We start from the raw sequence: 19,948 nt of genomic DNA on the forward strand, positions 1-19,948 counted from the left end.
CAGCAGCGGGAGCGGCGGAGCGTGGGGCATGCGGAGCGGGCGCCGCCGGGGGGCTGCAGCTGCGGGCTCCGAGGCGCCAAGGGAGGCGGCGGCTCCTCCGCGGGGCTCCGTGTGACCGCGCTGCTGCGCCCGGAGCGCGGCTCCCGGCAGCCGCAGGAAGAGGGGGGCCGAGGCGGCGGCGGTGCAGTGCTGCTTCCCCGGCCGCGGAGCGAGGCGGCGAGCGGAGGCGCCGGCTCTCCGGGGCCGTAGCGGCGGCCGCCGGCAGCCCGGCAGCGCAGCGGCAGCGGCGGCCGCGCCTCAACTTGGTGCGAGGCAGCGGCCGCCGCGACGAGCGGGCGGAGCGCGGCTCGTCCCCGTCCCCGCCGCCGCCCGGAGGATTTACCCTGCGGGACTCTTCTATTCGGGCGCCCGGTGACCGGGGCGGCAGCGGCGGGGCTGGCGGCGCCCCTCGCCTCGCCCCGACGTCTGCCCGGCAGCGACGGAGAGGAGGGCCGAGGTGAGTGTGGGCTCCGGGCGCCTCGGGTTCCGCTTCCCCCCACCCCACTCCCGCCCGCGCTGGGGCTCGGGGGAAGGGAAGCTCCAAGTTCAGGCGGCGCCGGGCTTCTTCCCTCTCCGGCCGCCTGCGGGAGAGCCGCCGCCTCGGCCGGCCGCCGCTTCCTCCGAGCGGGGTGACCCCGCCGCGGTGCCCGCTCGGAGGCAGCCGGCGCGGGGGACGGGCACACACAGCCTGCGGCTGCCTTCCGGCGGCTCTGCGAGCTGCTCTTGCCGCGGAGAGGGTCGTGGGGCTGGGAACGTCCTGTTGCTGCTTCCAGGGGTCGGGAGCTGCTGTGTGCCAGCAGCCTCCGGCAGCGTGGCTGTTTGTGCGTGTGTATGTGAAGGAGGGGAGTACCAGGGCACCATCGTCGGCTCTACCTCTTCACCGCTGTCACATCAAGTTCGTTCAGTTGATGTGTATTATGTAACATGTGACTAATATTTTAGAGTTTCTCTTATCTGCTGGGCTCCGGATCAGCCTTATTTTATTGCATTTTAATTCCTAACGCTGAAGAGGGTCGGGGAAGAGCCATTCTAATTGGTTGCCTAATGGAACTTGGTTTTCATGTGACTTTGGCCGCGTTAACAGAGGGCTACTACCTCCTTCCACTTTTCCTGGGAAAGCAGAAGTGCGTGTCTTCTGCCCCCTCTACCTCCGCCCCCCCCTTTATATCGTTAGCCATGGGCAAGTTTCTTCAGGTCCCTCTTGTTTTTAGTAGATTCTGGAACCTGCCACTTCGTGAACTTGGAGCGTGAGATACTGAAATAGAAACTGATTTTTGTGCAGCAGCTGCTAATAGAAATAACTTTTATGGGGATGAACGGGAGTGAAACAGCCTCCTCGGTTTATATAAATGATGTTGGCACTACATGAACTGTAAACGAACATAGCCAACAGCTGTGCAAACCAAAACTATGTAACTAACCATGTATTATTATATATTCCCGCTCTCAACTTCATTCCTTTGCAAAGACATTGAAGATCATGCTACCCTGAACACTTGGGACACCACAGAACTCGTTTTTCTTGTAAATACAAAGAATTACTTATCTTGAAGATAGCACTTTGCTTTCTAGTGTCAGCTTCATCATTTTCTGTGACTTGGAATTGTGTCTGTGTCCTCCTGTGATGCTGGCCTTTTTTAAAGTGGTATTGCTAGCACTTTGAATTTGTTTGCTGCATTTTCTCAGGCTTACTTGTGAAACAAGAATGTAAACCTGAGACAATTACTGTCAGTAGGGAAATTGTGGCAGCATGGTCATCCACAGAAAAATGATGCAAACCTTACCTGGCAAGGACACCACACACGAGTCACCCTTGAGATCAAGGTGAGAAGGACAGCACAGGAACTATTACTGGATGATGTCTGTCTGCTCAGAATTGTTAGCTGCATGAATGGATGTACCTTATCCCTCATGTACCTTGAGGAATAGGGCAATTCACAGACGCTAATGAAAGTTGTGAAAATGCTTTGAAAACGTCATGTGACAGTCGTTTCTTAGCCTAGTGGTGAGGTGGTACTTTTTCACTTTTATACAAAGATTTGTTCCTCCCCACTCATCATCTCAAAGTGAATTTGTTCAAATGAGTTCAGGAATAAGCTGAATAGAAAAAAAAATTGAGGTAATTTAGAATAAATTTTAATACCAAATTGCTACTTTAGGAAAATATCCTGCTGTCCTTTCATTGTTGCATATATGTTGATAACTCATATGTTAGCTGTAAACTTTAAAAATATTTTTCTTTATTCTTTCACAAAAGGAGTGTAATCTTTGTCTTTGGTCTGAGAACAAAAAGTAGCTCCGGGAACACTCATCTAAAAACAAAGTACTTCCAAATACAAATTCTTTGAATGCAATTTGCATAGTTTTGTTCAAGAGACAAGAGATTCTTGACAGATTTTACATTTTATATTTCTAGTGGTTTTTTTTTTGTTTGTTTGTTTTTTTTTTTTTTGGTTTTTTTTTTTTTTTTTTTTTTCATTTTAGGGCATATGGTGTCAGACTGTCCACATAGCACAAAAGTTTGAATCACAGGATCAAAATGGTATGGTCTTTGGCTCTGCAGTTTTCCTCAGCCTGTGTCTTTAGATATCTTCTCATGGAAGTGCAGGGACTATCTCTAGATTCAAGCTGAGCTGTCATTGCTTATAAAGAAGAGAAATAGCCTACAAATTCAAATAAAATTATTTTTTGTGTGTAAGGTGCATTAAAATATCTTTTAGTAGTTGTAGTGGTGCTGTTTAAAATGGTACTGTTTTGTGGTTAACCAATCACTTAATTAAGAGTTTTGGAGTACTTTTATCTGTATTAATTGTAACCAAAATCTGAAAGTATGTGGTGCTGTCCTTCAGGCCAAGTTATAGTGCATCATTTGCATTCCATTGTTGCGCTTTGATTTTTAAAGTTTGTTTGGAAGGAGGTGGTTTTAGTTTTGTCCCCCAACTCTGAAGGATCGACATGCTAATTTTAGTATTGAAATTGTGACACTGGAGTTTATCTGGAGTTCATCTGGATGAATAACTCATGACAGATGCAAAAATTGTTAAAGAAGACAAATGTTGAATATTCCTGTCGTGCCATATGTCTTGCACCAATACTTACTAGAGGTAGGCTTGGATCATTACATGGGATGTTCTTCATCCCAGTCAATTTTTTCTGTCGTCCTTTGAATATTGACACATTCTTTATTATAAATATGCACTAGACATAAGTGAATATTCAATTATGCATTGCATCAAAAAATAGTATCTCTGGACTGTGTACTTCCTGCTTTCACTGAGCAGCATCTTAATTTTTGAGGTGTAAATTTTTTCCCTTCTGTTTACATTTAGTCTTCTCATAACTGTGTTTTTTCATGCTTTGCCTTGTGTACCTTTCTGTTGGATTTCTAATTCTCTACCCAGTCTAATGCTGCAGCAACCTTTTTCAGGTCATCATTAAGAATGAAGCACTAGTTTTATATAAAGGCAGTTTTGCTAGTGTTTGCCACTGCTGCTTTTGAATCTTGATACTTTTAATTATCAGCAGCAATGTTCTCATATTGAGCAGAGATCTTCCCTGAGTTCCACAGGGATGCTTGTAATCCTCTTGTTTGTACTAGGCGTACTTAATTTAGAAGGTTGCTGACCATACTAGTAATTATTTAACTTTCAGTGACACTTCTTCTGCATTTATTAACATTGACTTTTATCTGCCAGTGTATTACCTGTACATCATGGTTGATTAGCTTCCAGTTGGTTACATTTTTAGACTTATATACTTGACTAACCTATGTAACTATTACATTTTCTACTTTCTTTTTCAGCTCATTAATTAGTGCCTTTAAATGTTGCTAACTTTATGGATCCTTGAAGCATCCTGCTGTTAACCTTTTGCCATATTGAAGTTTGATTAGATATTCCTAGTTCAAACTTGCTGTTTCTTAGCTAGGAATAAAACACTTAAAGGAAAATATAACTGAAATATTGAAAATATACCTGCAGTGTTGAAATCATGGCTTTTACTCAACTGTTAGCACCAGGTCTATTCTTGACAGAAGTACTCTAAATTTAGCATCCCCAAATAAAATGTTTTAACTGCATGCTTGTCATAAAAGCACTTTGACACCATCTTCCACTAATTCTGGCAAAGCATTTTTCCCCTTTACAGTCTTTCTAGAGAGCTTAATCCATTATGTGAAATCAGCCCATCGTAAAAATCAATGGAATTGATATACTTTTAGCTAATGTATTAAAGAGCTGGCTAACTGCTCTATTATTCACTTTTTGATTACTTAAATACAGTTTTGCAGTGTGAAATATGAAGGTTCTTTAGGGGCATTTACTTTCGGCTAAATTGGAAGCTTGTGACTTTGAGCACTGCATAAATTATCTCATACACATGCTGTTGTAGGAATTCTCAACTCATGGAGGCATTCTTACCATTGGGTTCACATAAAGGTCTTTTTATAACCCACAAAAGAGAATTAGCTTGAATTCTAAAGCCCTTCACTATGCATGTTACTGAGTGCTGGTTTGTAGTCCCTTGCAGGAAAAGCGATTTTGATTCCTCCTGTCTTTGGCCAATGGAACTGAACAGTCAGCATGGAAAAGGTGTGTTTAGCTCATAACCTCAGTTGTCACTGAAAGCAAATGTGCTTGGAGACTTGGTTAGTTGAGAAAAGGTACCCTTGGCAAGTTAGTCTTCCTAAACTGGCTTTTGATACCATTTGCCAACCTTGTTTTTGTGATCCAGAGCTTTATTTTCAATTATTAAAAAACTCTGCCACAACGTGTTTTTGTTTTGTTGTTATTTTTTTTCTTTCTCGTCTCTTTAAGCGGTGAACTGTGGTATGGAAACTGACTATGAATAGACTTCAAAACAGTTTTTTTTTTTTTTTGTTTTTCCCAAAGTATTTCATTTTGGCATTGGAGAGGTCAGTTTCATTTTTTTTGGAATTAAAAAGTTATCCTCGAGAGTAAGAGCTTTCTAATGGTGCCTTTTCATTGGAATCCGTGTTTAATGACCACAGCAACTCTCATTGATAGTTTCAGATCTATTGTCAGACTACCATTTAAGAGAAATATACAGGTAGAAATTTGAGCACTGCTTGTATTGTGTGGCTGTTCTGTGTAATCGGAGGGTCCTCAAGACATTTGTGTTGTTCTCCTGTGAGGAGGTCCTGCTAGAGAAGAACAATGTAAAGCAGCAGCAGTTTGCTCTGTGGACGTTCAGACTCTGGGACTGGCTCATGTAAAGCTGCTGTGAAATTCGTTCTTAGTTAAGGAGGGAAATGTTTTCATAGTTTTTTTTTTTTTTCTCTTGTGCCATGCTGTTATCAACTTTTAGAAACTTTGATCTTTTAGAAAACTTATCCAAAAGATAATCCAGTTCAGTACTATGCTGTCTAGCTGAAAGAACGTTAGCATCCTTTGGAGGCAGAATGTGTGAACTGCTCTTTTGTTCCTTAATTCTCATCTTGCTTTATAAGACTTTGTCCTGTAAATTGCAAGCCAGTGTTATATTGTAAATTTTTTGGAAAATTTTACTCTGTTTTTGCTAGTACTAATATTGGTTAAATATGTGAACTGCTCTTTTGTTCCTTAATTCTCATCTTGCTTTATAAGACTTTGTCCTGTAAATTGCAAGCCAGTGTTATATTGTAAATTTTTTGGAAAATTTTACTCTGTTTTTGCTAGTACTAATATTGGTTAAATATTGGTAGAGTATCTAGGAATTATATTTTTTTAATGGGATTTCTTACTGTAGATGAACTCTTAGTATTTTTTGTACAAATATTTCTTTGTAATGGGATGCAGTACTATTTTCATGTTGAGTTTCACTATATCTTCCTGTAACAGGATTCTTGATGTGTAAATGAAGTCATACAACAAAATTTGTCATCCTGGTTATGTGGAACAATTGAGTCAGAATGATATTCAACATCTAAGTTGCTTGTGAAAACTTGTTACAGGCAAGCAGGAGGGTATGTCATGTTCCTTGACTTTTTATTTTTACAGTGCATTAGAATAGACTCCAGAATTTTAGCTGGTGCTTCCTATCAGCCACAGGAATGATGAAAATAACAGAGCGCATACATATATCTCAATAAGTAGTTTGAGAGGAGGCAGGAATACTGGTCTGATTTAACAGGCACCACATGACAAAGGCCAACAGAACCTGAAGAACTTGAATCCCAATCTGTTTACTTTTCCATAGCCACAGGTCATTGTTATCTTTTCTCTTTTTCATGCATTTTAAACCTGCACTGAGTATGCTAGCAGCGCTTTAGTACAAATTGTGAATGATAACCAGAATTATGCTGACAATTAAAGGGAAAGTGATAATGCCAGGACTCTTCCAGGGAGAAGGAAACTAATTTTGGGGTTGGTATTTTGAGTTTGCTTTTTTTTAAGGGGTTTTTTTTTTGTTTCGGGGTTTTTTATTTGTTTTTCAGATGTCTGTGAGGAACAAACCAGGGAAAGATGGGAATACTGGTAACAGGTTGGAATCAATTTTCAGTATATATAGAAAGACTTGAAAATTCTTATTACATACCTGAATGGTGAAGCTGACTGAAAAACAGAATGAAAAATTGATCAAATGACCATGTACATCTATAAAGACAAAGAGGTATTTAGTACTGGTCTGAATTACAGGATACACTGAGTTGGAAGGGACCCAAAAGATCTTCGAGTCCCACTCCTGTCCCTCCACAGGACCATCCCCAAGAGTCACACCATGTGCCTGAGAGCATTGTCCAAACACTTCTAGAACCTTGGGCTGGTTGACCACTCCTCTGGGGAGCCCAGGCACTTCCAGTGCCTGACCACTGTGTGAAGAACCTTTTCCTCCTGTCCAACCCAGACCTCCCCAGACAGAGCTGCAGTCCACTCCATCAGGTCCTGTCACTGTCACCAGGAGAAGAGATTAATGCCTGCCCCTCCTCTTCCCCTCATGAGGAATTTGTAACCCTGATGAGGTCTCTCCTCAGTCTCCTCCAGGTTGAACAGACCGAGTGACTTCAGCTGCTTCTTATTCAGCTTCCCTCACAGCCTTCACCATCTTTGCTCCTTTGGACATTCTCTAATAGTTCTATGTCTTTCTTGTATTGCAGTGCCCAAAACTGAACACAGTGTTCGAGGTGAGGCTGTCCAAGAGCAGGACAATCCCCTTCCTTGACCAGATGTCTCCACAACCGTGTTCAAAAATGAGTTTAACTACCATGGCCAGGGTGAGCAAGGACTAAGATGAAACATAAAGCTGCCTCTCACCCCAGCCTAAAGTGGGTAGCAAGTAGATGTAATTTCATGAGACCAGTTCTTAACTTTGCTAGGCATTACTTTTTTTAAAAGCAGAGTAAACAAACCCCATGTACAATAGGTTTCCAAATCTTCTGATGGCCCAAATGCTTATTAGCTGTGGACAAAAAATTAAGATTGATCAGAGTTGTCTTTTCACTCAGTGACATTCATCAGTTTGATTACCACTATGAATAATTTAGCATTAAGAACAGCCCAGGCTCTTATGTGCATATCCTGTTCATTATGTTTCGTCGTTAAATACATTCAATTGAGAACATACACTGATGGAGCACTTTTAAAGTATCTTTAAGGACTCATTTAGGTTAAAATTAAACTAATGGATTTATTTAATTTTCAGTTCATTACATACTCAGGGTAATTTGGATTGATACACTTTTCAAACACAGAAGCTGAAACCTAATTTTAGGTGCAAAACCCAGCTTTAACTAGTGTTTCCAGACAATACTTCTGTTAGGAATTATTTCCGTTTCTCCTGATTGGAATATTAATTTGGATGTCCAGTTTGTGAGTTTGCCATAAAGAAATTAAGTATGCTTTTTCACAGAACTTGTTATTTTTTTAGATGACTTTGTGGTTTTAAAGGCTACTGTCTGTTGTGTCATGTGAATGAATCTGCTATCTTTATCTTTGAAAAACGGTTGAAGATGGCACACCAGAGCAGTCCCAAAGAGATACTTGAATAACAGCTCTACTTAGAATAGCAAAGAAAACCCCCACCCCTGCGAGCAGTGTGTGACTTTGTTCACCCCTTTTCCAATATACTCTTGCAATTTTTTCTTCAGGGCTTGCTGATGAGAAGTTTTAGAAAGCTGGAAACTTAAATTAGTAATAATTTAGTAAACTTGTGTTCTTTTCAAATTCTGAAGATAGTGTGGATGTATACACATCATACAACAAATATTAAGTTTCCTATGGTGCAGTAGAGGTGCTATGCTTTAAATACATTTATTTGAAATACATATTTCAAGAAAAAAGAAAGTCATCCCTTAAGGCCCTCTGTCTGCAAAGAATAGTTATAAAGTTGAAGAACTTTTTCAGGCTGATGTTTCTAAATATTTAATTTTGAGATTTATTTTTGTGAACTGAAAGTCTCAGAAATGGCATGAAAAAGATGAAGTTGTTCAATAACTTTAGGGAGTTGGAAAGCACAGTACCTTCTCCATGAGCCCTAATGCAGATCAAAAATACACTCTTTGTACCTTCTTAGAGTATTTGAAAGGCCTTTAAATTCTTACTGGGACTTGTTCCTTGCTCTAGTGCTGTGTGTGTATATGCAGGGTTACAGATAGGAAAGTCCAGTAAGTTAGATATACATTTGCTTCAGACTTAGCTTTAATCTAATTATCTGTCCTCTTAGAAGAACAGCCTGGCAACCTTTTGGAAATGTGGTCTGAGATAGCTGTGAGAAAACAACTCCAAGCTGCTCAGTGGTCCCTTTCCTGCAACTTCTGCTATGGTTTGATTGCACACTGAAGTGAACAGGGAGAACAATGTGACATGAAGGATGCTCAGGAATGTCAAGTTCCCTGCTAAAACAGAACAGAGTGGGGCAGCTGCTGCTATGTTAGATGGCATACTCATCAAAAATGTTTTAGTTGGTTGTTTTTTGGGTTTTTTACAGCATCAAATTGGTTTTATGTATGGTATCACAGGTTTTATAGACACTGAAATAAAATTATTTAAAGTTGTATAGATCAACATCATCCTTAAAGACAGCTTAGGCTACACAGAGTTCCAGAACTAAATGGCTGATAATCTAGCCTTCAAAGCAACTGAGGTTATGAGGGCTTAAAATTATTCTTAGTATAGCTTTAGAAAAAATCAGTGTTCATTATAAGTTTTTGCGTGCTCTAAAATTTGTATTTCATGTTTCGCTGGGAATAGATTCATTGAACTGCTGGGAGCTGCATTAATATTTTATCAAGTCTAAAGTTGTGTGTTGATATTTAAAATACTACTTGTATTTTAACTTTGTTGTACAAAATGTTAAAGAAGAGAAAAGCATTGGTACCATGACTGTCCAATGACACTAACGGACTCCTGCAGAAAATATTAAGCAATCCATCAACTCTTGCAAAAGTGCAGTTGGAAGTTACTTAAATGTGGTACATCAGAGCATCTGAAGAAAATCTTAACTTGGATATTTGAAAGATGTGTTATGTGGTACAGCACAAATTCAAATGCTGTTTCATAATATTATTCACATTATTCCGCTATGCTGTCATGTCATCAAATGAAAAAGAGTGTTTAGAAACCATGAAGAATTCGAGGAGTCTAGTGAGCAACCAGAGCTGGTTAAAACATTTTAAAGCAATTAATACATTATGTATGCAGATTCAGCACAAAACTTTTTTTTCTCTAGCAAATGATACTTGCCAGATTCTGTATCTAATTTTGTGCTGCAGTTCTAAATCATAAAATCTTTATACCTGCAGTAGTTAATTAAAAAAAAATTACGGAAACCAATGCCCACAGGAAACAAAGTAATCTTGTGTATTGAATTTATTAAATCTTTAAAAAAAGAAACCCTATAAAAATGATTAAACCAACCCCCTTGTTACTAGACATTATTTATTTTCTATCCTTTCCTCCTCATCTTTCTTTCTTTTAGTTGCTTTTGGATCTTGCAGAGCTGTCAAATCGCATCTTTTATTCTGTCTTTCCATGTCCAGGAAAACTAATCACTCTTCTGCAAGCAGTTAGTGCTTGAAATCTGCTGTGTGCAAGAAACCAATTGACCCAATCTCAGCTGGGATCTGATTCATGAAAGTACAACAATATGTAATTTTCTTGCTTTGGATCATATCAAAGCTTTCTTATGCAGTTTTAGACTATTATGAGTATTCATTCTTCCCCCGCTAATTGTGCTTTCCCAAACACAGTAGGAGCTTCTAAGAGCTTGAAACAATGGTTTCTCTATATTTTGTGAGTATTATGTATATTTAAGAGGCATCTAAGAACTCCTTTTTTAACCACGCTTTCCTCTGTATGGAAAACTTCGTAAAACATCTTGCCTTCTGCCAGGAAAACAATGCCTTTTATTTTTTTTTATTTTTTTTTTAATAGCATACCTCATGTTATTTGCAGTAGAGTTGAATAGCAGTGAGTTGTGGTCACTAGTTTGCAGTGATCTGCTAGTTTGGATGATGAGCATTTTTAATCAAAGAATCAACAATGTAATTATTTTTAAGGTGAATAGACTTTCTTTATGACCACTTGTGTGCAGAAGAGTTAAATACCATACACATCAGGCACTTATTTCCAAATCAAATGTTTGACCTTGCAATCTTCATAGCTGAATTGTCAACTCTGCGGCTGTAAAAATATTTGAGACCAACTTTCTTACGACCAAACCATCTTTTACTGCAGAGGCAAATGAAATTATGATTCACTACCGCTTCCATCGGCAGGGATGAGCTGTGTGGTATATTTCTATGGAGCAAACCTAAGAGGAATTTCTCATTATTCTAAGAGACTGTTTGCTTCTTTATCTGTCACTTGTAAAATGCTGGCTAATTGTTAGTTTAAAACAACTTATATCAATTATTGTTGTAGCACACCACCTTAGGTTTCCATGATTTGTGATTTCTCTATTTCTTCCATTTGTCTGGGTATGTGATGAGTGGTTGTGTGAATCATTAATTTTATTCAGAAGAATGTGGTAATGATTCAAGAATGAGAGTGGAGAAATGTATCCAAAGGAAGTCAAAATGATAGAGTAATTTGGGGGTTTTGATACATGGTTTCACATTTCTTAGAGATCTGGCTGTCTGAAAGTGAAGCTCAGTGTTTTCCAGAAAATCATCACTTTTAGTGTAACTCAAGTATTTAAATTAAAAAAAAAAAGGAAATTACCTCAAAGTCAGCTAACTGAAAATGTTCGTTTTACTGTACTGGTGCTTGGAGAGTATCCAGAAAAGATGTAAGATCTTTTATTTTCCTTCGTATGTGAGTTATTGACATAATTGAATTTACTAAAGATATTTCAATGTAGTTTGAATAGCTTAATGAGTTTCGTTATGTTTTAACAATTTATTAAACTGTTACATAAAAGGTAAAACTAGGATATGTCAGGGTAGAGAGACAAGGCTTTAAGAGCAAAAGGAAGACTGGTGTATTTGAAGTAGATTGAAGTCTAGTTATGGTCAGGCTTATTGAAGAGGAAATAATCACAATGGCCCAACTGGCAAACATTATGTTTAAAATTTCCATTTCCAAGTCTTAGGTTTTAAGGAAAGGAGTTTAGCTCTTTTGGTGGTGGCTGGAACTGGCGAAGTTTAGCCAGTCTTACGCATACTTGTTGAAGAATTATCTTCCTTTTCCAGAAGGCATTTGCTTCAGATGGATGGGTAAAAAGCCAAAAAAAATTTGTAAAAGCTTGAATGTTTATGGAGGAACATAAATGAAAAGCCTCCAAGCTTATGAAGTCAACTGTGTGTAGACTAGGGAAATTTTAAAGCACTTCCCTGTTAAAACTCTGTATATGTCTGAAAATCTTTCTGTCCACTGTAAATGAAGGTTTATGGAGGAAATACTGTTTTCTGTTCAGCTTCAAAAAGAAAGCTTAAGATGTATAAACATTTTTTTTTCTTTAAATTGCTCTTTCAAGAGAGAGGAAGGTTAAGGATGAAACTTTTATACACAAAAAGTGAATACACAAAACTTGAAAACTTTTGTTTTTGCCTGCAATATGGATGGATCAAATGTCCAGACTTAAGTGATGGGAGGGGCACTTCCCTGGGTGTACCACCACTGGCTGGGATTCTGTTCCCTGCCCACAGTGTGTCTGCCTGTTTTCTGATCATGTGTCAAGTGTGGTGACATTGACATGTCATAGTCCTTTTTGTAACAAGCTAATAGTGTTTTTACTTCAAGATTGCCCCAGTCAGGCAACAAAAATCATTTTGGCAGGAGAGGTAGAGTTGCCTTTTCAAGACAGTTTGATCTCCTGCTCTGTTCACCCTCAGCCCTCCCTCATTCTTACCCTCTGCCCCCGTCACCCTCCTGCTCTAATTTGTAGATGGTTATTAGTAATACCTGATGGGTAAAAATCCCCAAAATATTAAATTAACACAATTTTGGAGGAAATTGAAAAAAGGCAACTCAACAGTCACCTGTTAACTAGCCTGCCAGTTCAGCAGCGGGTTTTGCTTTTGACTGGCCAGATGGGATACCTGAACCTTGGAACAAACCCTAGCATCTGATACCCACTGACAGTTTGGTAATTAAGAGGCATAGGGAAGATGTCTTGGTATTGTGAGGGGAATGGACATTTTGCAGGTGGAGGAATAAAGGAGAGCTTGAGGCAGCAGCAGCTAGATGCTGAGGTTAGTGTTTTCTGTGGGAGAAAAAACCCAAAAGTTCTGCTTTCCACAAGGCAGGATAAATTGTTTTAACAAGATCTGTTTGCAGATACACTACAATTTATTTCTAAGCATCAACATTCTGCCAGTTTTTTTTTTTTTTTTTTTTTTTTTTCCAGTATGCTGGGGCTGGTACTGCAGCTGGTCCTTTTAAATTATAAAAAAAGTATCCAGCTGCTGCTACAGGGCAGTTTATTAGAAGAGCATAGTGGTAAAATTAAACTGCTCTACTTATATTAATGAATGGCCGATCATATTTCTTCTCCCTGAAACAAAATTTCCACAGTTTGCCTAGGAACTGTTTGGTCTGAATTTATGGAAAGAGTTATTTTTGTATCTTTTATTCTTAATGGGAATAGTTGAAAGCTGCTGGTAGAATAGACAATTAGCTGATAAAGTGACTATTTTGTAAGTATGACATCTCCTGTTCCTGTTAGAACACCAAAGAGGAGCACAGGAGAGAAGACTATAGATTAGATGAGAAGATTAATGTATTCTTCATACATATAAAGCATGTAAGCTGATGTAATTAAGGAGAGTGATAACCTAGGTTATTTGCTTTCTGAATTGCATGAGGAAAAGGAAGGAAAGAATCTTACTTTACTGTCTTTTTGCTAATATTTCCTGCACTAAAATTAAACTGGGTACCTTACTCTTATTGGGAAAACTGAGATTACTTTCTTAACTGTGACAGCTACTTGCACAGAAGAGTGGTATGAGAGCATTAATAAGACAACTTTCTGAAGTTCAAAAATTTAATAAAGGAACTTTCAAATTCAATTGTTGAATGTTTAGTTATGACATTGTTTCTTTGGTGGACATGTTTTCTACGCTGTAGTGTCATAGCAACTATTAGGAAAGACTTCTTATATTGCAAATAATATAAAAAATATTCTTGATTTTTCTGAATGAATGCTAGGAGCTGATATGATGTTAAAGACTTGACTGATACTAAAGTGAAATTTTAGTGTAAGAATAAACATTTTTAACATTGCTGTCATCTATACTTTCATTGCAGTTTTTACATGTTATCTGCTTTTTGTACATGTAATATATAATAACAACTTCCTTGGCACAAACCAGTGTAATCATGGAAGGAGTTGGTTACTTCAAGCCTTGAAATAACTAAATCCTAAGGAAAAGCATAGGTTGTCTTAAGGTGTATTGTAACTATTTTTTGGTCTCTTGGTAATGGTATCTGAATTATACATTTATCTTGGCCTTTCTAACAGGGATTACTCTGCACGTTAACAAAAGAATTCCAAATTGCATGTAATATAAAACATCCTGCTGCACTCAAATTTCCTGCCATTCTGGTGATGTTCATGGGTCACTGACATACTTTTCAAAGCATTATAAGTAAATCACTGGGTCACAATATTGAAAAACTCTACTGGAATTATTTCAGTAAGTACATACCTTGTAAATGGTTAAAGGCTAGGCTTCTGCTTAAAAAAAAAAACCAAACCAAAAAAAACCAACCAAAAAACCCTAAAAAAATCTGATAATGAGACATTGCTTTGTGGAGAACTATCACAGAAGTAGATTGTCTCAAAGAGCAAATATTTGAGATTGAGGAGAATTGGGATTGGACAGCATAAGTGATGCTACCAAGCATCTTTTAGCAGATAAAAGTAGTTTGCATTGTGTCAGAATTAGAGGCTTTGGCAGGTGTTCATCAGAAGCTCAAAATAAAGGCAGATAGGTACTGGACAACATAAAACCTGTAGGAAAAGGAAACAGAAAAGTTGGCAAGGGAGAATAAAACGTGTTGCTCTAAAAGATAACAAAATATTTCAATGGCTAAATAATATTTCACTATTTCTTCTGTCAATTAGTGACATTACAGAGGTATAGCAAGGTAATTAGTAAAAGAGATGGCAAATCCAGAACTGTGAAGGGAATGTGGAAGTGTTGACTGGGGACAATTTACCTATTGACAGGTAAAAGTTCTGACTAGCATGGTTTGCCTGTCCAGGCAATTTCACCTAGGAAAAAATCAGTTTGACCTTCTTCTTTCCTGCCCCTCTGGACTCTGACAAGGGCCAAATTTACTCTTGACATAGGATTTAGTTTCCAGGAAAATACCTGTGGGGTCTTTGCAAGATCTGGGGTGGGTTTATATGTCCCAGTAAAATATAGGATAGTCACATTCTCTGCTTTCATTTACAGCATGGAGCACACCTATATAGTCCTGGGGTGTGTTGGAATAATTGTTGGGAGGTGGGAAAGACAGTATATGTATTTGGGTAAGACATGATGTCTCTTGAGCAAAAAGTTACATGGTATTTCAAACCTTGGATCATATATAAGAAGTTAGATGTACATGTTCTTTAAATACTTGTAATTTTCTTTAGCATTCATGTGCTGAAGATAACATTGAACTATAAGTCTTTTACAAAATTTTTGCCATATTCATTCTTGATGAATTAGCAGAATGTCATTATGGTTTGGAAATTCAAATTTAATTTTCCATTCTGTATGTAATTTTCCCATTAATATGGAAGACTGATAAGGCTTTTGCTGAAATGATCGAATTTAAGTCATCATATTTTTATTTAGAGTTTATTTAGAACTTGCTTTCTGGAAGTGTGCAACACTTTTTGCTACAAATCTAAAAGCAATGCTGACAAATCACTGGTATGAGCATTCTTGGTCTCTAGAACACTTCAGCTTGCAAAGCAAATACCCATTCTCAGCATTTACTGTTCTTTTGAAGCTGATGAAACCCTTGAACTACTACTTATAAGTTGATTCTTAATTTTACATCAAAGCATTTTGAAGCTAAATGTTCGTCTATCATCATGGAAACCGAGCTCAGTTATTTTGACAAATGGATCTGCTGTTTTGGTGGGAGCCTCACGGGGAGGAATTTGCAAGCCTGAGGTTTTCAGTTGCAGAGAAAGGTTTTAGAACTGCTGTTTTAGCTGGCACTGCTTTCTCTAGTTTAGTTACTAGTGATGAGTTGAATTGGAGTCTTTAACTAGCATAGTAGATTTCCTAACCTATACAAAAAAGTTAGTTGATACTTTCCACCTGAGCCAATGTTGAGGAGTCATTTGCAAAGCATATAACTTTGTCAAACAGTTGAGCTGAGAGCTGAATGAGTTGGGAGGCTTTGTTTTAGTCTGTCATGAGGTTGGCAGAAGTATTGAGAGTTCCCTGCTTGCTTTGCTGCATGACAAGTTAAACATTTTGGGATAATTGGTTTAAGACAGTATAGTGCTTCCAAAATTTTTTCCCATGTGTCCAAAGGAATTCAGTGTTGACTGAGCAAAAGTAGTACAAAAATTTTTTTATTGCTTTTCATTTAATTGTATTTTTAAATGGTACCTTCTTTCATTTTGATGCATGCTGAAATGTCCTATAGCATAGCAGACCCACTCATAAAATAAAAAGTTCTGATTTTATTCTTCTGTAAGTCATAGTTCTCAATATCCTGACTCTCCTTCAGCATAGTGGGAGCCTAGCCTGCTTATTGCACTATTTTATCTTAAGTAATTTTGGCTTTAGGGGCTGATTAGAAACTTCAACATTCTGCTTGTTTTCATATTGCTGTCTAGATTTTGATGTACACTAGGATGAGCCTCTGTGTAGAAGATGGCTGTTTCATCTCTTTCTGGAATATTCAAGCAAGAGTTATTCTTCAACCCTGAATCAATCAGGTGTTAAGGGAAACAACTCATGTCTTTCCAGTTATTGAAAATGCTAAATGGTCAAATTCATATCTGAATAACTGGTGGAGATTTCCAGTAATGAAAGTTTCTCATTCCCTGAAGCATTCTGCCAAATATCAGATTAATAATCCTTTCCTCATGATGCTATTATGTAATTAACAATGCTTGTGGTCCAGCTGCTAAGGAGCTGGTAAAATTGAGGAGTAAAGCTGATAAAGAGTGACTGAAAAACACTACAGAATTGGACAAAATCGAAGATATAATTACCACATAATAGGCACGTTTTGAGATTTAATGTAAGAACAGTGGCAACTCTCAAAATTTAAAAATTATTTTGTTAGCTTCATGTGTTTGCTCCTGCTGCTGAAGTAAAGTCTTTTCCTGGACATTATTTCCCTTCCTTAGGCAAGTATTGTGAAATAGATTGCAAACATTTCTCTATTGCAGTTTATTTCTGTGCTGAATTAGCTCTGAATCTGTGACTGTGTTATTGTCAGAATGTGGGGATAGAGCAAATGCTTAGGGACTAGGGGTGTTTTATGCAGTCCTTGAGCTGCAGTGCTGATTTTCAGCATTCTTGACTTTTTTTTCCACTTATTTTAAGCATGATGTATATGTAAACTGCATACCTTGCTTCTTGCATACTGAAGTATCTTTTGGGTTTGTGCTTATAAAAAGAAAGATGCTGCAAGCAGCTAACTGACTCAGCAATTAGTAAATCAAATGAAATGGGATATTTCTAGGAAGAAACCTGAAGGTTTGCAGCATGATTTGGGAAACTGTGGGCTGGATTGCTGCATTGCCAAAGGCTGCATTAAAACAGCAGAGCTTTTTTTAGAAAAGCTAATTCATTGGGTTATTGTCGCAGTTTCCTCATCCTTGTTTTGACAGTGTTAATGGCTCTCAGAATTCTGTTTCAACTACCTGAAAGTAGTTACTGACTACAAAAAAGGGACAAGAAAAAAATCGGCATCTGTATTACTAACTGAATCCATTGTTTTGGAAACTTGATAGCATAATGTTTCCTGTGTTCCTCCCTGGTAAACAAAACTTCCTGAATTAGGGACCTTTATCTCACCTGAAGCCAGAAAAAGTTTGCCTTCTTTATTTTCTTTAGAAGAATGGAATATTTTGTGGCTGCTGTTGTTTAAAGTGATCTTGCTGCTCTTGCAAGTGAGAAATGATAGTCATTTGTCAGCTCAGCCAAAATTCAGATACTGTTGCAAGCGGCAGAGCTTTGCCTGGAGGCAGATGCATATATCCGAAACTAGAATTTCTGTGGGAGGGTTAGTATTTGTGCATGAAGACATATGCTCAGCCAAGCAGTGTGTTGGTTTGAGTATGTTTTCTCCTGTTGACACTGACAGACAGTCTTACTGAAAAGCTTTAAATCTGGCAGAAGGCAGAAAAACATTCCCTCTTCACTATTTATTTCCCTCACCACAAAATTTTGTTTTTAAATAGAATATTAATATTTTCAAAGGACTGAGTCCCTAGGCCAGATTTTCTAGGTTCCCTAGAGAAGGTTGTCTCTATTACTTCTGTGCCCTAGGGTAATTTTTTCTAAAGGTTTACTTTTGTGTGCTGTAAACTTATCTGTTCCCTGAGTTGAAGTCCTCCTAATAAGCAATGCGTTATTTTGAACTTTGGAGTTATGATATGCTTGTTCACCTCTTAAACAGCTGTCTCTACGATTTCCATTACTTACTGGGGGCTAATATTGTAATGTGTGATGACATAAGACTTAGTAAAAGCTTGTGGACATGAATACAATGTTCTCATTTTCCTCTTTGATTAACAACTGCTAATTACACAGTGCAAGAAATTACTTCCTGTTAGATTTGTGAGGGGTTTTTTATAGTTTCATTTGGTTCCTCAGTTGGTAAATATATAAACAGCCTTTTTAGCTTTGTATACAGCCACAAATGATTTAATTTAGAACTCCAATATTTATATTTCTTTTGCAATGAAGATATAGAGCTAAATCGACAGTGGTCTGTCTCATGCCAGGCTACTGCAAGAATTGATTTCTCAGTGTCCAAAGAGACATAATTAGATGTGTGGAGCAGTGGTTTTACTTTGGGGATTTTCTACCACTTAGCACTTTATTTATTATCTTTGTGAGAAAATATTAATATCATTGATGCCCTTTGTAAATGTTGAGAAGCATTGTGTAAATGTGACATTTGCTTTTGCAAATTTACTGGTTGATTTATTTCAAGTACTGCCTCTTGTGAATGGCAAATCTTAGGATTTTGCTTAGTTAACTCCCCCTCCCACTTTTCTCACTCTAAGTAATGTGCTATCATTCCTGCTATAATACTCTGTGTGTGTGAACTCAAAAAAATCTAAGCCTTTGATCAGAAGTAGAGCAATTCAGTTCTCTTTCTCTACATATAACATAGAGTTGCTGTAACTTTATTATCCTGCAGTTGTTAACACTTGAAAACTGATTTCTTGGCCCATGGAAGGCAGAGGTTGTGGTCTTTTAAGCACCATTAAGACTGTATATTTGAATGTCTGTAATTTTGGATCCCTCTGATCATCTCTGAGGTAATGGGAAATATTTGTAGTTATTTCTATTTGTAGTTCCATTAGTAATTATCAATGGAAATTAATAAAATTACTCATATACATTTTTTTCCCCTAAACCCAGTTCTTCCGTGCCATCCACACCTGTAAGTTTTACTACCGTCTGGGTGTTTGCATCAGATCAGAGGTAACAGAATATTCATTTGAATATTAAACCTAGAATAAAGCAGGCAGCTCTCCTAGAGCCCTCTGCCTGCTGTTGAAAAAAACACTGATCATAGGGCATGCAATTTTACAGAATGTAAAATTTATGAGGGCAGCTGTCATTGATTTTAATGTAGTTATGTATTTAGCTATTTTGCATTCATTATTCAATAGGATGTTTTTACTCAGTAGGTCTAGAAACATTTAGTCTTTTCTCGTGAGTTAGGGAAGACTAGAAAATGCTAAAGCCCCATGTTTCTCCGCTGAAGGGGCCCTCGTTAATATAATGGACACTTTTTCTAGCAAAGAGCAGTATTCTGAAAATGGAAACTGAGCTACATTTATGAGAACTAAGTGAAGCAATTCACACTGTGTCCATGGCTATGCACACACATATGTGTAGCTGGGGTTACTGCTGCTTTGTACCCTGGAGGGGCTGGTGGTCCTGCCTGGTTGCTGCTGCCTGGTCTGAGGCTGCTGCCATACTCGTGTTTTTTGAGGAAGATGACTTGATCAGTTAGAGTGAGTGATAACCATCTGATGTCTCCTGAGCTTGTGACTTGTGGTAAAGAGTTGCGTGTGAGGTCCAAAGTCAGTGCCCTTTACACAGGAAATGTGTTGGCTGCAGTGTCAGGGATGTGCATCTGCTGCTGGTCCCACCTGAGCTCTTCCCAGCAAGGGGTGAGAAGATGAGACTGCAGTTGAAATTGTATAGGAAAGTGGAATTTCTGGAGCGAAGTACAGCTCAGTCTTTGTTTTCATACCCTATTGCAGTGGAAACATTACTGGAAAACTACACTACCCACTCTTTATAAACAGACAATGCAAACAA

The 19,948-nt window shown here is 38.3% G+C and overlaps 1 protein-coding gene across 2 annotated transcripts in view; it reads left to right on the forward strand.

Annotated features, from left to right (window-relative positions):
- The first annotated feature begins 353 nt into the window (after nt 1-353).
- The window catches only part of GALNT1 (polypeptide N-acetylgalactosaminyltransferase 1), an 86,897-nt gene continuing 67,302 nt past the window's right edge, over nt 354-19,948 (forward strand). Inside the window, exon 1 of one of the 2 annotated variants that reach the window (XM_068195631.1) lies at nt 354-496. The gene's annotated coding sequence lies outside the window, so the exon portion shown is untranslated. The remainder of the gene's footprint in view (nt 497-19,948) is intronic. The other variant, XM_068195612.1, reaches the window with a different exon arrangement.

Source organism: Anomalospiza imberbis, chromosome 1 (assembly GCF_031753505.1).
Source record: "Anomalospiza imberbis isolate Cuckoo-Finch-1a 21T00152 chromosome 1, ASM3175350v1, whole genome shotgun sequence".
Taxonomy (NCBI): Eukaryota; Metazoa; Chordata; class Aves; order Passeriformes; family Viduidae; genus Anomalospiza; species Anomalospiza imberbis.